Genomic DNA, 17,631 nt, shown 5'->3' with positions numbered 1-17,631 from the left:
CTGGCACAGCATGGGAAGCCTGCTTATATACAGTGCTCCCAAGGGATGCTGGGATCCCTTGGGACTCCAACAGATGCGCCCTCTGGTGGCGGTAGAAATGCTGGTTACATGGTGTTGCATACATAACAAGAACAATCCCAACTTCCATAGTCTCCACATAACTGAAGTTCCTCATCCCTTGTACCAGTCTGGTAAATCTCCTCTACACCCTCTCCAAGGGCTTGACATCCTTCGTAATGTGTGATTCCCAGAACTGGGCTCAATACTCCAGCTGAGGCCTAACCAGCGATTTGTAAAGGCTTGGATTTTATTGGATGTCAGAGAGTTCAGGTGAGAAGTGGGGCACTAGGCCAGTCTCACCTCTGGGCCTGGTTATAATGATATTGACATTGCTACTCACCCATTGCAAGGCCTGTGGTGGGCATTGATGGGAATAAAAAGGCGAAAAAAGAAAAATCCGTGTCGTTATCTCTGTAACCACCACCAGCCCTACAACCCTCCAAGAACTTTGCGTTCCTCCGACTCTGACCTCTTGCGCATCCTCCTCTTCCTTCACCTCACCATTGGCAGCCATACCTTCAGCCGTCTAGGCCCCAAGTAATTCTCTCCCAATCCTTTCTCTGTGGGTAGCACTGAGTCAGAAGGTTGTGGGTTCAAGTCCCACTCCAGGGACTTGAGCACATAGAAACATAGAAAATAGGTGCAGGAGTAGGCCATTCGGCCCTTCGAGCCTGCACCACCATTCAATATGATCATGGCTGATCATGCAACTTCAGTACCCCATTCCTGCTTTATCTCCATACCCCCTGATCTCTTTAGCCTTTAGTAAGGGCGACATCTAATTCTCTTTTGAATATCTAACTCTGTTAATTCCTGGATTCTTTTACTTCAATCTGGTTCAGTAAAATTACTGAGTCGAATACCTCTTGTGCTTTGAACAAAGCAGTCTTTATTACCGGCCAGTAAGACCTATCAGACAGAAGATATACTCTCTGGATAGAGCGTACACACTCCCTACGGATAGGTGAAGTTACATCGTAAAGCGTTAACAGTTATACAGTTTTGAAATCAGATAACAAAATACAAATGGATTGACAGTCTAACTCAGTCACTCATTAGTCAATCTATATGAGATGTTCTTCTTGAAAGCTTAAGTATTGCCTCCAAATGTTTCAATCTAATGGTGTGACTATTTACTGAGACCTTGCAATTCTGCAGATGTATTTCATGTTACAATTATATATTATTGGCAGGATTAGTGACTTGAAACCTTGAGACAGATTGTTAGCTATGCTGATGTTGCACTATTTGCAATCTGACATTCTCCCAGCTATTCTTCCATGGCTTATACATTTTCATATATCCCGTTTACTTTACTATCCTTAATTCCATATATTCCGTTCAGATATCCACATCCCCCCTTTTATCATTCTATGATAACATTTAGGATCATTCTATGAGTATTGCATTGTTGAGTAGTTCTCTAGTTTGTTGGATCATAACCCGGGAACCCTTGACCACAAGAGGGTCTGCTAACCTTGTCATTGCTTTACAGCAGAGGTTAAGGCAACCAACAATCAAACAGCAGGTAATTATTATGATGAGAACAATTGCGCCATGTATTAGATAGGATCTCCAAGATCCACCCAGAAACCAATCAAACCTGCTAAGTTCTTTTGCTGGTGTGGATAACTTTTTCACCTCCCTCCTTATGTGATCGGCAAGGTGGGTTATGTTTTCTGAACTATCAGGAATGTAAGTGCAACATTCAGATCCTATCAGGGCACACGTTCCCCCTTTCTCAGCTAACAGGTAATCGAGGGCCATTCGGTTTTGTAATGCTACGGTCCTTATCGCTACCATTTCAGCTGTGATGCCCTCCAGAGCCTCAGCAGTGCGGTGAGCTACCTGTTCCAATATCGTTTCTTTGAATCCATCTAACAGTCTCAGTTAGGGTCAGGGGAACGGTGCGCAAAGGAATTCCCCCTTTGGAATGTATAGGGATATGTGAACACACCCAGCATCTAGTGAAGTGCCCTTTTTCCGCATAAACGTAAGACATATACAAAAAGGTGTTTACATGGAGCTCTCGCCTTTGTCTTCCTTCCCGTGCACCAAAACTGTCATATATCAACACTATTATGCAGACAGTAGCATACAGACACAGTCTCATCTTATAAATAGTCCCATTATTTAGCTGATAAAAAGAGTTCTGTTTTCACGTTTCCCTTCAGGTCTCCGTCAGTGTATTTGGCTGTCTGACAGGTAAGAGTTCAAACTGATCCTCCTTCAACTGCATTGTTCAGCTATAGGGAGGAGGAGATCTGGAACAGAAACAGGAATTAGACTAACCAGCAAAATTTGTTTAAATGGTGATGAGCTTGCAGTGGTGCAGGTGAACCCAGACACTTTTCCCCTCAACCTTGGCTGCAGTGGGGGTAGTGAGTGACACCTAAAAAGGCCCCTCCTATTGTGGCTCTAATCCCTTCCGAATCCATACTTCCCTGGTGCCACGAGGGACTATTCGGGTAAGCATCTTGAACCTGGTTGTGAACTAGTCGCAGAGCCTGAGTCAGAGAAAGAACATAGGTGGTCATCAGTCTAGCTGAGATCTCATATCTAGGAACAATTTCCCTCATTAACACCTTAACAACAGTCTGAGTCTTATTATCCAGGTTAGGGTAGGCTTCAATCCATCTGCTAAACACATCTACTATTACTAACACATATCTGTAACACTGAACTTTTTGCAACTCAATGTAGTCCAACTGAAATATCTCAAAGGGACCTTCGGGTAGGGGCGTTTTACCCCAATCACAGGGGACTCCCTTCCCTGGATTATGTTGCTGGCCAACCAGGCAACGACTACTGATGTTCTGGGTGAGCGCCTGGAGTTTAGGGTGCCACCAAGTAGCCAAAAGTGTATCACTTGTTGCCCTTGCTCCACAATGAGTAGCAAAATGCAGACATTCTATAACCCATGAGGCCAACTCGTCAGACATGCAAGTCTGTTCCGCGGGAGTGGTCCAGAGTTTAGAAACATTGTCATAAGTACATGCATAATATTTCCACAACAGTTTATCTTTTTCAGGAGCGTCCCCCTGTGCTTTTATAACATCTTGGATGGTTGGCATTGGTTTTTCCGAGGCTAACTTATCCTTTGCAGGATTTTTAATCTGACTCATAATTTTGGGCACTACCATCTGTTGGTCACGAGAGGCCTGTTTGGCCTCTTGGTACAATGGCAATGCGTTTGGGGAACATGAGGGCTTGCAACAAATCAGATACTAACTGTTTATGAGATATCTCATTCCCCTGTGAGGTTAGGAATCCCCTATTTTTCCATAATTGTCCGAAATCATGCGCCACCCCAAAGGCATACCTAGAGTCGGTATAGATATTGACTTTGAGATCTTTGGCCAAGATACAGGCTTGGGTGAGGGCGAATAGTTCAGCTTGTTGAGCAGAATAGGCGGTTTCAAAGCAGCAGATTCCAAGACCTGATTCTCCTGGTTTACTATGGCGTATCCTGAGATTCGTGTATCTTCTGGATTAATAGAAGTACTTCCGTGAACAAACATAAACAATCATGACTGGGTTCTTCCTCATCTTGGGGTGGCTCAGTAAGAAAACAGGCCGGATTAATTGCAGTATAGTGCCAAAAAGTCATTTTAGGATTGCCTGTGATTTCAGTGGGTTCTGTCGGATTGCCCTGCACTGAGATCTCAATCGGATCAATGGGAGTATAACCCACTTGGGAGGGGTTCTCTGCCCACACATAAGGATCCACATAGTCAGGTATGCCGGAGCCAGTATGATGCTGTAGAGTCGTTAAGACCTTCTCGGGGTCCCCATGAAATTGGACTGTTCGGCCATGTTTTACAATTTGCACATCCCGGCTGGTAGGGTCAGCCTCATCTATGGCCTTGCGTACCATAACTCCCAAATCTTTAGCATGGTGAGGGGCTAATACTTCACAAGCAATATGCGGTGCCATTGTTAGGGGCTGTTTCCACAGATTCTTATCCACTTCCACAAAATCTGCCTCTCTTTCCAGTCCAGTCACTCTAGCCCTTAATAGAATTCCCTTCACTTCCCCTTCGTGATCCTGATAAAAGTTCTGCAGGTCCTGATTCTTTCCACTGGGATCGTATGCTAGGGTCACGTAATAGGGTGCCTGCGGCAGGTCCAGAGACCACCACTGAGGGGTTCTAGTGGTATTATACTGCCGCTTAAGGGTTTCCTGTTTTACAATAATCCCATTATCTCCACACTCCAAATGCAACTGGAATTTGCAAAGGAGGTCTCTAGCCATCAAGTTACAGTCCAGATTGGTTGTGATAACAACTCGATGTTCCACCGATTCTTCCTGGTAACCCATTTTAACCGGTTCTGACACTGGGAATGTCGAGATTTGTCCCAGGAATCCTGAAAGTTCCTGTGTTTCAGTAGAAGCAGGGAGTTTAAGCTTTGATTGTACAGAAGACATGAAGGCTCCCGTATCTATCAAAAAGGGTTGCCACTCATTCAGAATGGGTTCGTCGTCCGGGGAGGATCCCTGCACAATCAAGCTGCGTAGTCAATCGGGGGACAATTGACCAAAGGGGTTGTTCTGGGAGAAGTTAGTGTAAGATCCTCCTCTCCCCCCTTGCCCCCCTGTTCTTCCTCCTCTTCCTTTTCCATGCTGACGGTAGGGGCAATTTTTATTCCAATGTCCTTCCTGCCCACAATTAAAACAGTCAATTCCTCTTACCCAGTCCCGGCCTCTTCCCATACCATGCCGGGGACAATAGGGAGGTTTATTAGCAGGGCTCGGGCCGTTTGGTTGTTTAGTATAACCGTATCCTTGCTTATCCATCCAATCCTGTATGCAACACTGCGGTTCTATTGATCCTTCCTCCCGAGATGGCTCTTTCTTTCTAGTCACGTATTCAGTCTTGACCCGGGTTGGGGGCGCACCTCCCCCCTCCCTTTTCTTTTTCTGCCAATAATATCTAACTGCCCTTTCCATCTGTCCGGATAGCGTGAGCAATCAAATAGTTGTTTGAAGATCACAGACATCTATAGAGAGGTGGTCTGCAGCTTGTTGTGCATCAGGGTTTGGCATTGGTCTGACAGGGAATTGGTGTCGGGACTTTGGGATCTTGGAAATCATTTCTAGGCCGGAGGATGTTTCAGAGCTGTCTGACTGCTTGACAGTTCTGCGTCTCGATCGGCAGGGGTGTTTGCTATGTCTTTCACAACTTGGACTGGTAGGTTGACTAGAAGATTTACGGGACTGTTTGTGATGTCGAGATATAGTTCTGCCCTTTCGAGTGTGAGATCTGGTCCTTTCGGCTATATTGCCTGTGAACTGGGGATCCGAATCGCTATCAGAGGATGAGGAGTCAGTTTGGGTTTGTTGCTTTGGTGATATGTGGTTGTTCCTAACTCTTTTTACTGGAGTGTTAGGTGGAGGGTGTTGGGAAGAGGACTGGAGCAAGAGGCCAGGGGGTGCGGGAGGCGCCGTTGGGCGCTGAGTCAGTGGCCACTCATCAATTTCATCATCAGCCTCGGTTAACACAAAGCCAGCCATTTTAACTTGTAGTTGATCAATACCTTTCTCAGAGGTCCCAGAGGATCTCTTAGCAAGTTTCTCGTGCGCACATTCATTCTTTTTTTTTAAGACGTCTACAGTTTTAACATGTGTTCCCTCTGTCAATGCAAGTCCTAATTTAATAGCATTGTTTGCCAACTCGATAGAAGTGATGCATCTTTTAATTTCTGACAATAATGTCGCCAGGTTGCAATTAAATTTTTTTATCCCCTTTTCCTCGTCCCCTTCTCCAAATTAATCCCTGTGCTTTTTTTTTACCTCTACGCTTCTAGTGTCACTGGTCATCCCCTAATAATTTGTTCAGGGCTCCTGATAATTTTCTAAAGTCTTCAGCTCTTTCAGGGAATTCCTCACATAGCTTTTGTAGCGGACTATCCGCATCCGTGGTTTTATCTAACTGATTTCCCATTTTCACACTGCCCCTCGTATTACTGTGTCGCTACGCGTTCGTGTCGTCGTGCAATTTAAACAAACTTACAAATAGACACAGACTTTACAGAACTAACACGGACTTTAACTAACTCCAAATCTAACACTTACCCGCATCACCGCACGGTCCGCGTCGCCGCACGATCTTAATACTAAACTACCACGTCGCCTCGCAGTTCACGTCGCCGCGCAATCCGCGTTGCCTCGCAGTTCACGTCGCCGCGCAATCCGCGTCGACCCGTGGCTCGCGTCGCCGCGCGAGTTAAGATACTTTAACTTTACTTCAAACACTTACCCGCATCGCCGCACGGTCCGCATAGCCGCGCGATCTACAAAATAGACAAAGACTTCTAACACTTACCCGCATCGCCGCACGGTCCGCATAGCCGCACGATCTACAAAATTACCCGCATCGCCGCACGGTCCGCATAGCCGCACGATCTACAAAATTACCCGCATCACCGCACGGTCCGCATAACCGCGCGATCTTAAAACTAAGCTTAAAACTCTAAACACTTTAAGACTTACAGACTTACTGCCATTAGCACTGACTTTCGCGATTCGCGTTGCTGCGCCTCTGCGTCATTACGCGTCGGCGTCACTGCGCGTTTACGTCACCGCGCGTCTACGTCACTGCGCGTTGACGTCACTGCGCGTTCGCTTCACTGCGCGTTTACGTCACTGCGCGTTCGCTTCGGCCCTTCTCTCTCTCGGCCGCGCGTTCGCGTCGGCCCTACCTTCCGAGTTGCTGCGGGGTTTTTTTTTAAATTCAATCAGAGCCTAGACGGGCCAAGTGATATACAAGGTCGACGTCGTACCTGAGTTGAACACCTATCCTCTATTTAAATCCCCATTTTATTCCCTGTGAGCCTAATTTTCTAATTTTGATTTCTTATGAGCCTCAATTAATTTCTTTTAGTCTCCAAATTTCCCTATCCTTTCGCGTCACTGCGCAGTTTAAATTCAATCAGTCAATGAAAGCCCTAATTTAATGGAGTTTTTCTGCCAACTGGACAGGAGTGATTTTATATTTTTCATAATTTAAAATCTCAGAACATCTTTTTCTTTCGGCACCTATTTAGTACGTTACTTTTTTTTTATAACTAGAGAGAAGTCTGGCACGTAGGCTGTGGACTGCTTTTCGTTATCTCAATTGTTCCAGCCTCAAGGTCGTGTTATTTAATATAATTTTTTTTTTTAAATCCTTTTGAATCCATCTCAGTTGTTTTGCTGTGCCTTCTCTGAATGTTTGCTTTCAACAAGTTTTTCTGAACTTTTTAAAACCACCGGGACCATGTAATTTTTTTCTTTTTTTTTTCAACAAACCTATCCTTTGTGCATTTCCTGGCTCCGTAACTTATCATCCGAATATACGTAATTTAGTAAGGTTCACACTCTTAAACTTCCCACATACAGGACAACACTACGAAGGGTTAAAACAAACTTTCATTCTGTTTGAGATAAAACAAACCACAACTCCCCGGCTTTTTTTTTACAGTAAAAGTCACAGAAGCATTTCTCATTTAAACAGACATTCATAAGAGTCTCTTTTCTTTCCTATTAATTTTTTTTTTTGGATCCATGATTGATCATCTATCCCTATCTAGCTCTAACTATCTTTCCAAGTCGCCGCTTGGTTTGCATCATCGCACAATTTCCCTATCTCTATCCCTATTCTAAGTTTGAAAGGTATTCACCAGATTGTCCTGGATCTCGTTCAGACACTACCTGAGAACCAGCGAGTGGCTAAACTTTCCTCAGACTTTTGAAACCGGGGGAAACTGGAGCAGTATTGAAATCATACTCACTCCAGTGGCCATTTTCCCCTCGTCTCGTCCAAGGCTAGTCTGGCTCTTAATTCGCAAGTTTTCGGCAGTCGTCCGTTGAGATCCCACTTCTGACACCAAATGTTAATTCCTGGATTCTTTTACTTCAATCTGGTTCAGTAAAATTACTGAGTCGAATACCTCTTGTGCTTTGAACAAAGCAGTCTTTATTACCGGCCAGTAAGACCTATCAGACAGAAGATATACTCTCTGGATAGAGCGTACACACTCCCTACGGATAGGTGAAGTTACATCGTAAAGCGTTAACAGTTATACAGTTTTGAAATCAGATAACAAAATACAAATGGATTGACAGTCTAACTCAGTCACTCATTAGTCAATCTATATGAGATGTTCTTCTTGAAAGCTTAAGTATTGCCTCCAAATGTTTCAATCTAATGGTGTGACTATTTACTGAGACCTTGCAATTCTGCAGATGTATTTCATGTTACAATTATATATTATTGGCAGGATTAGTGACTTGAAACCTTGAGACAGATTGTTAGCTATGCTGATGTTGCACTATTTGCAATCTGACATTCTCCCAGCTATTCTTCCATGGCTTATACATTTTCATATATCCCGTTTACTTTACTATCCTTAATTCCATATATTCCGTTCAGATATCCACAACTCCATCTTGAATATATCCAGTGAACTGGCCTCAACAACTCTCTGCAGTAGAGAATTCCACAGGTTCACAATTCTCTGAGTGAAGAAGTTTCTCCTCATTTCAGTCCTAAATGGCTTACCCCTTATCATAGAAACATAAAAACATAGAAAATAGGTGCAGGAGTAGGCCATTCGGCCCTTCTAGCCTGCACCGCCATTCAATGAGTTCATGGCTGAACATTCAACTTCAGTACCCCATTCCTGCTTTCTCGCCATACCCCTTGATCCCCCTAGCAGTAAGGACCTCATCTAACTCCTTTTTGAATATATTTAGTGAATTGGCCTCAACAACTTTCTGTGGTAGAGAATTCCACAGGTTCACCACTCTCTGGGTGAAGAAGTTCCTCCGCATCTCGGTCCTAAATGGCTTACCCCTTATCCTTAGACTGTGACCCCTGGTTCTGGACTTCCCCAACATTGGGAACATTCTTCCTGCATCTAACCTGTCTAACCCCGTCAGAATTTTATATGTTTCTATGAGGTCCCCTCTCATTCTTCTGAACTCCAGTGAATACAAGCCCAGTTGATCCAGTCTTTCTTGATAGGTCAGTCCCGCCATCCCGGGAATCAGTCTGGTGAACCTTCGCTGCACTCCCTCAATAGCAAGAATGTCCTTCCTCAGATTTGGAGACCAAAACTGTACACAATATTCAAGGTGTGATCTCACCAAGGCCCTGTACAACTGCAGTAAGACCTCCCTGCTCTTATACTCAAATCCCCTCGCTATGAAGGCCAACATGCCATTTGCCTTCTTCACCGCCTGCTGTACCTGCATGCCAACTTTCAATGACTGATATACCATGACACCCAGGTCTCGTTGTACCTCCCCTTTTCCTAATCTGTCACCATTCAGATAATATTCTGCCTTCCTGTTTTTTCCACCAAAGTGGATAATCTCACATTTATCTCCATTATACTGCATCTGCCATGCATTTGCCCACTCACCTAACCCTGTCCAAGTCACCCTGCAGCCTCTTAGCATCCTCCTCATAGCTCACACTGCCACCCAGCTTAGTGTCATCTGCAAACTTGGAGATATTACATTCAATTCCTTCGTCCAAATCATTAATGTATGTTGTAAATAGCTGGGGTCCCAGCACTGAGCCCATCGGTACCCCAGTAGTCACTGCCTGCCATTCTAAAAAGGACCCGTTTATTCCTACTCTTTGCTTCCTGTCTGCCAACCAGTTCTCTATCCATGTCATTACCCCTAATACCATGTGCTTTAATTTTGCACACTAATCTCTTGTGTGGGACCTTGTCAAAAGCCTTTTGAAAGTCCAAATACACCACATCCACTGGTTCTCCCTTGTCCACTCTTCTAGTTACATCCTCAAAAAATTCTAGCAGATTTGTCAAGCATGATTTCCCTTTCATAAATCCATGCTGACTTGGACCGATCCTGTCACTGCTTTCCAAATGCGCTGCTATTATATCTTTAATAATTGATTCCAACATTTTCTCCACTACTGATGTCAGGCTAACCGGTCTATAATTCCCTGTTTTCTCTCTCCCTCCTTTTTTAAAAAGTGGGGTTACATTAGCTACCCTCCAATCCATAGGAACTGATCCAGAGTCTATAGAATGTTGGAAAATAACCACCAATGCATCCACTATTTATAGGGCCACTTCCTTAAGTACTCTGGGATGCAGACTATCAGGCCCTGGGGATTTATCGGCCTTCAATCCCATCAATTTCCCCAACACAATTTCATGACTAATAAGGATTTCCTTCATTTCCTCCTTCTCCCTAAATCCGCAGTCCCCTAGTATTTCCGGAAGGATTATTCGTGTCTTCCTTAGTGAAGACAGAACCAAAGTATTTGTTCAATTCGTCTGCCATTTCTTTGTTCCCCATTATAAATTCACCTGATTCAGACTGCAAGGGACATAAATCTAGGCTGACACCTCAATGCAATACTGAGGGAGTGCTGCACTGTTAGAGGTACTGTTAATACGGATTCTTTTCCCCTCAATCTGTTTCAGCGAATACACTGACGCGAATACCTTGCCTTTTCTGTAAAGGACCTTTATTGAAGATTCTCCGGCCGGGACTTGTCAAGACAAAGGGATACTCTCAATCAGAGCCTGTTTACCTTCCCCTGGACAAGCCCCTTTACAGCGCGAAAAGCACAGTAGTTATACATTTTCAAAACAGAACACATTTGATTAGCACTTGGTCTATCCAATCCCTTTCTGCCTCCCCCCCGAGTACGTCCAATGGCAGGCAAGAAAGTCTCCCAATTAGGGCTGGTGTCAGGGTCAGGTTAGTTATAGCTTTGCTACACTGTCTTCCCTTATCAGTAAAGAACCCAATTAGTTTCCCTTCTTCCTTATCAGTAAAAGCAATTACTTTTCTCCTCCTATCTAGGATTGCTTTCTTTCTTTGTGCCGCCTTGCGTCTTTCTCATGACCCGTGTTTAACCTCAACCTCAACTCTTGGTAACCCCTTTTTTTTCTGTCGATTCTGCAGTTGTCTGCATCTTGACATTTCTTTAGCTATTTTCCCATGATTCCCTATTTCCATCCCTCTGCCACATTTACAATCCTTCTGCATCCATTCTCAGTACTGTCTTTCGGATGAGACATTAAACTGCCCTCTCAGGTACATGTAAAAGATCCCGTGGCATTATTTTGAAGAGCAGCGGAGTTATCCCCGGAGTCCTGGCCAATATTTATCCCTCCATCAACATAACAAAAACAGATGATCTGGTCTTTATCACATTGCTATTTGTGGGAGCTTGCTGTGCACAAGATGGCTGCCGCGTTTCCCACATTACAACAGTGACTACACTCCAAAAGTACTTCATTAGCTGTAAGGCGCTTTGAGACATCCAGTGGTCGTGAAAGGCGCCATATAAATGCAAGTCTTTTTCTTTCTCCTCCTCTAAGAGGCTCCATCACGCCTACCTCTTTGACCAAGCGACTTCTTCCCTGACTTAGTGTCAGTTTTTGTCTGATAGTCGTTCCTGGGAAGCGCCTTGGGACGTTGTACTACGTTCAAGGTGCAAGTTGTTATTTTAAACCTGCAGAAGAGAATTTTATACCAAGTTCTGCTTTAAGGGGACGGCATTGGGCTTGAATGCAGAAAAGCACCTCATTGTCCCCGTGCCACCAACACACTGGGGACAAAGAACCCGCACATTCCTCGGCTCACCTATGACAGTACCATGTAATCCGGTACGATGCTTTAATGAAATAAACCACATGGAAATGATATCCCACATTACAACAGTGACTACACTCCGAAAGTACTCCATTGGCTGTAAAGCGACTTGAGACGTCCGGTGCAGTGGGGCTTGTTCTGGGCACAGCTCCAATGACATTGATTCACCCGTGCCGTTTGAAAGAGCCACTTCTGAATGAATGAAACAGTATAAAAGGTCTCAGCAGCACCGTGCTTGTGGCTGTATCGAGGACCTGTTTGTGAAGGGAAGTGGAGTAGTATTTCAATCAAATGCTGGCCGTGTAACCAGGGCTTTTATTTGACTTCCTTTATTCCGCTGATTTTGAGCAGTTCTAGCTACAGTGAATTCCTTTCATTCAATGATCGGGTTCTCATGCATTGCAATAAGAAGCATGGGAGTAACAACAGATGCTAAATCTACCCTTATCCTGGGTTATTTTTGCAGCAATCCCTTTATTACTGCACTGTGCACCATTGCACTTCTCAAACAACATCAGGTGATGTCTGTTGCAGCCAAGTCGGTCAAAGTATCTCATAATTTAACTGACGCTCACCCTCACTGCCTCCTACCAGTGGTGACTCAAGAGTGGACACGGAATTCACCAACGCACTCAGGCTGTTTTGGTCAGCACTTGTCCCCAGGCAGGTGGTTTTTGATCCCAACACGTGGCCAGGAAGAGGAGCCCGGAGGCCATGCACTTTCACATACTGAGCAGCTGCACAGGGATGGGACATGGCTAAGGCCTGACCGGGGAAAAGCAATGAAATGGCATTGGAGTAGATAGGTTTGGAGTACAGGCATGATGGGCTAAATAATAACGCAAGAATTAGGAGCAGGATTAGGCCATTCGGCCCCTTGAGTCTGCTCCACCATTCAATGGCTGATCTTCTACCTCAACTGTTGGAGCTCAGGGTGGATTCACTCTGGAGCATCCACGATGCTGAGAATGACGTGAATAGCACGTTTAGTGAGTTGGTCATACCGCAGGTGAAGGGTCCACAGCCAGCTAGGGAATGGAAGACCAGCAGGAAGAGCAGTGCAAGGAAGGTAGTGCAGGGGTCCCCTGCGGTCATCCCCCTGCAAAACAGATACACCGTTTTGAGTACTGTTGAGGGGGATGACTCATTAGGGGAGGGCAGCAGCAGCCAAGTTCATGGCACCGTGGCTGGCTCTGCTGCACAGGAGGGCAGGAAAAAGGGTGGGAGAACGATAGTGATAGGGGATTCGATTGTAAGGGGAATAGATAGGCGTTTCTGCGACCGCAACCGAGACTCCAGGATGGTATGTTGCCTCCCTGGTGCAAGGGTCAAGGATGTCTCGGAGCGGGTGCAGGACATTCTGAAAAGGGAGGGTGAACAGCCAGTTGTTGTGGTGCACATTGGTACCAACGATATAGGTAAAAAAAGGGATGAGGTCCTTCGAGATGAATTTAAGGAGCTAGGAGCTAAATTAAAACGTAGGACCTCAAAAGTAGTAATCTCAGGATTGCTACCAGTGCCACGTGCTAGTCAGAGTAGGAATCGCAGGATAGCTCAGATGAATACGTGGCTTGAGCAGTGGTGCAGCAGGGAGGGATTCAAATTCCTGGGGCATTGGAACCGGTTCTGGGGGAGGTGGGACCAGTACAAACCGGATGGTCTGCACCTAGGCAGGACTGGAACCAATGTCCTTGGGGGAGTGTTTGCTAGTGCTGTTGGGGAGGAGTTAAACTAATGTGGCAGGAGGATGGGAACCAATGCAGGGAGACAGAGGGAAACAAAAAGGAGACAAAAGCAAAAGACATAAAGGAGATGAGTAAAAGTGGAGGGCAGAGAAACCCAAGGCAAAAAACAAAAAGGGCCACTGAATGTAAAGGGGCTGCAGGAGGGGTCAAAACTAAAAGTCATGGATTAAAAACTAGTATTAAAACACTCTACCTAAACGCACGCAGCATTCGAAATAAAGTAAATGAGTTGACAGCACAAATCATTACAAATGGGTATGATTTGGTGGCCATTACAGAAACGTGGTTGCAGGGTGGCGAAGACTGGTAATTAAACATACAGGGGTATCTGACGATTCGGAAAGATAGACAAGAAGGGAAAGGAGGTGGGGTAGCTCTGTTAATAAAGGATGATATCAGGGCAGTTGTGAGAGACGATATTGGCTCTAATGAACAAAATGTTGAATCATTGTGGGTGGAGATTAGAGATAGTAAGGGGAAAAAGTCACTGGTGGGCATAGTTTATAGGCCCCCAAATAATAACTTCATGGTGGGGCGGGCAATAATCAAGGAAATAATGGAGGCATGTGAAAAAAGAACGGCAGTAATCATGGGTATTTTAACCTACATATCGATTGGTCAAATCAAATCGCACGGGGTAGCCTGGAGGAGGAATTCATAGAATGCATATGGGATTGTTTCTTAGAACAGTATGTTACAGAACCTACAAGGGAGCAAGCTATCTTAGATCTGGTCCTCTCTAATGAGACAGGAATAATAAATGATCTCCTAGTAAAAGATCCTCTCGGAATGAGTGATCACAGTATGGTTGAATTTGTAATACAGATTGAGGGTGAGGAAGTAGTGTCTCAAACGAGCATACTATGCTTAAACAAAGGGGACTACAGTGAGATGAGGGCAGAGTTGGCTAAAGTAGACTGGAAACACAGACTAAACGGTGGCACAATTGAGGAACAGTGGAGGACTTTTAAGGAGCTCTTTCATAGTGCTCAACAAAAATATATTCCAATGAAAAAGAAGGGCGGTAAGAGAAGGGATAACCAGCCGTGGATAACCAGGGAAATTAAGAAGAGTATCAAATTAAAAACCAATGCGTATAAGGTGGCCAAGGTTAGTGGGAAAATAGAAGATTGGGAAAATTTTAAACGACAGCAAAGAATGACTAAGAAAGCAATAAAGAAAGGAAAGATAGATTACGAAGGTAAACTTGCGCAAAACATAAAAACGGATAGTAAAAGCTTTTACCGATATATAAAATGGAAAAGAGTGACTAAAGTAAATGTTGGTCCCTTAGAAGATGAGAAGGGGGATTTAATAATGGGAAATGTGGAAATAGCTGAGACCTTAAACAATTATTTTGCTTCCGTCTTCACAGTGGAAGACACAGAAACCATGCCAGAAATTGCTGGTCACAGGAATGTGGGAAGGGAGGACCTTGAGACAATCACTATCACTTGGGGGGTAGTGCTGGACAGGCTAATGGGACTCAAGGTAGACAAGTCCCCTGGTCCTGATGAAATGCATCCCAGGGTATTAAAAGAGATGGCGGAAGTTATAGCAGATGCATTCATTATAATCTACCAAAATTCTCTGGACTCTGGGGAGGTACCATCGGATTGGAAAGCAGCTAATGTAACGCCTCTGTTTAAAAAAGGGGGCAGACAAAAGGCAGGTAACTACAGGCCGGTTAGTTTAACATCTGTAGCGGGGAACATGCTTGAGGAAGAGATAGCGGGACATCTAGATAGGAATAGTGCAATCAAGCAGACGCAGCATGGATTCATGAAGGGGAAATCATGTTTAACTAATTTACTGGAATTCTTTGAGGATATAACAAGCATGGTGGATAGAGGTGTACCGATGGATGTGGTGTATTTAGATTTTCAAAAGGCATTCGATAAGGTGCCACACAAAAGGTTACTGCAGAAGATAAAGGTACGCGGGGTCAGTGGAAATGTATTAGCATGGATAGAGAATTGGCTGGCTAACAGAAAGCAGAGAGTCGGGATAAATGGGTTATTTTCGGGTTGGAAATCGGTGGTTAGTGGTTTGCCACAGGGATCGGTGCTGGGACCACAACTATTTACAATATACATAGATGACCTGGAAGAGGGGACAGAGTGTAGTGTAACAAAATTTGCAGATGACACAAAGATTAGTGGGAAAGCGGGTTGTGTAGAGGACTCAGAGAGGCTGCAAAGATATTTAGATAGGTTAAGCGAATGGGCTAAGGTTTGGCAGATGAAATACAATGTCGGAAAGTGTGAGGTCATCCACATTGGGAAAAAAAACAAAAAAAGGGAATATTATTTGAATGGGGAGAAATTACAACATGCTGCGGTGCAGAGGGACCTGGGGGTCCTTGTGCATGAAACTCTTTTTGGAGTTTATCTGCAAAACAAAAAACATTAAACCGTGCCACCCGACCTGGGTGACACACCAGACATTTACAAGGCCCCTTTTTTTGGGGGGGGTTTTTTTTTTGTGTTTTTCTTTTTTTTTTGGGCACTAAAATCACAATTTTTCCCCAGTGCCCCCTATAAAAGGGAAGGGGGACACTAAAAGCACCGGCAATTAAATCAAATTAAACTTTAAAACATAAAATCAAATTAAAATTTGTCCTTGTGCATGAATCCCAAAAAGTTAGTTTGCAGGTGCAGCAGGTAATCAGGAAGGCGAATGGAATGTTGGCCTTCATTGCGAGAGGAATGGAGTACAAAAGCAGGTAAGTCCTTCTGCAACTGTATAGGGTATTGGTGAGGCCGCACCTGGAGTACTGCGTGCAGTTTTGGTCGTCTTACTTAAGGAAGGATATACTGGCTTTGGAGGGGATACAGAGACGATTTATTAGGTTGATTCCGGAGATGAGGGGGTTACCTTATGATGATAGATTGAGTAGACTGGGTCTTTACTCGTTGGAGTTCAGAAGGATGAGGGGTGATCTTATAGAAACATTTAAAATAATGAAAGGGATAGACAAGATAGAGGCAGAGAGGTTGTTTCTACTGGTCGGGGAGACTAGAACTAGGGGGCACAGCCTCAAAAGACGGGGGAGCCAATTTAAAACCGAGTTGAGAAGGAATTTCTTCTCCCAGAGGGTTGTGAATCTGTGGAATTCTCTGACCAAGGAAGCAGTTGAGGCTAGCTCATTGAATGTATTCAAGTCACAGATAGATAGATTTGTAACTAATAAGGGAATTAAGGGTTATGGGGAGCGGGCGGGTAAGTGGAGCTGAGTCCACGGCCAGATCAGCCATGATCTTGTTGAATGGCGGAGTAGGCTCGAGGGGCTAGATGGCCTACTCCTGTTCCTAATTCTTATGTTCTTATATAACTCTACTTTCCTGCACTATCCCCATATCCCTTGAATGGCCCCTTTCCGCACTGAAATTTCTGGCATTTTATGAGACTTCCACTTCTTTGCTCACTTGCTGTTCAGTTGGATCACTTACTCAGTGTTGAATGGCTGAATATTGCCAATGGCACATGGCCATTGGTGCGTTCTGATATTAATGTTTGTGTTACCATGATTCTTTGCCTCAGATAATCAATCAACACTGGGATAGTCTCAGCCAAAACTCAGTGGTTAGCACCCTCGCTTCTGAGCCAAAAGGTTGTGCTTTCAAGCACCACTCCAGAGGCTTGAGCACAAAAATCCAGGCTAACACATCAGTGCAATACTAAGGGAGCACTGCGCTGTCGGAGGTGTCTTTCGCATGTGATTTTAAACTGAGGCCCCGTCTGTCCTGTCTTGTGGACTTAGAAGATCCCAATGCATTATTTGAAGAGCAGGGGAGTTCTCCCGGTGTCCTATTTATCCCTCAACCAACACCTAAAACAGATTAGTCATTTATTTCATGGCTGTTTGTTGGCGCTTGCTGTGTGAAAATTGGCTGTCCTACACTACAACAGTGACTACACTTTAAAAAAAAAAATTCGTTCCAGGGATGTGGATGTCACTGCCAAGGCCGGCATTTATTGCCCATCCCTAATTACTCTCGAGAAGGTGGTGGTGAGACGCCGCCTTCAACCGCTGCAGTTCTTGTGGTGAAGGTTCTTCCACAGTGCTGTTAGAGAAATAATTACAGGATTTTGACCCAGCGACGATGAAGGAACAGCGATGTACTTCCAAGTCAGGATGGTGGGGAACTTCCAAAGTACTTAATTGGTTGTAAAGTGCTTGCGACATCTGGCGGT

The 17,631-nt window shown here is 44.6% G+C and overlaps 1 long non-coding RNA gene across 1 annotated transcript in view; it reads left to right on the top strand.

Moving 5' to 3' along the window:
- Positions 1–17,631, top strand: part of LOC139234991 (uncharacterized) — a 36,847-nt gene that overhangs the window by 12,152 nt on the left and 7,064 nt on the right. The gene's annotated exons all lie outside the window — the stretch shown is intronic.

Source organism: Pristiophorus japonicus, chromosome 22 (genome assembly GCF_044704955.1).
Source record: "Pristiophorus japonicus isolate sPriJap1 chromosome 22, sPriJap1.hap1, whole genome shotgun sequence".
NCBI classification, from domain to species: Eukaryota; Metazoa; Chordata; class Chondrichthyes; family Pristiophoridae; genus Pristiophorus; species Pristiophorus japonicus.
The sequence above is the reverse complement of the archived record's forward strand: the minus strand, read 5'-3'. Positions and strand labels throughout refer to the sequence as shown.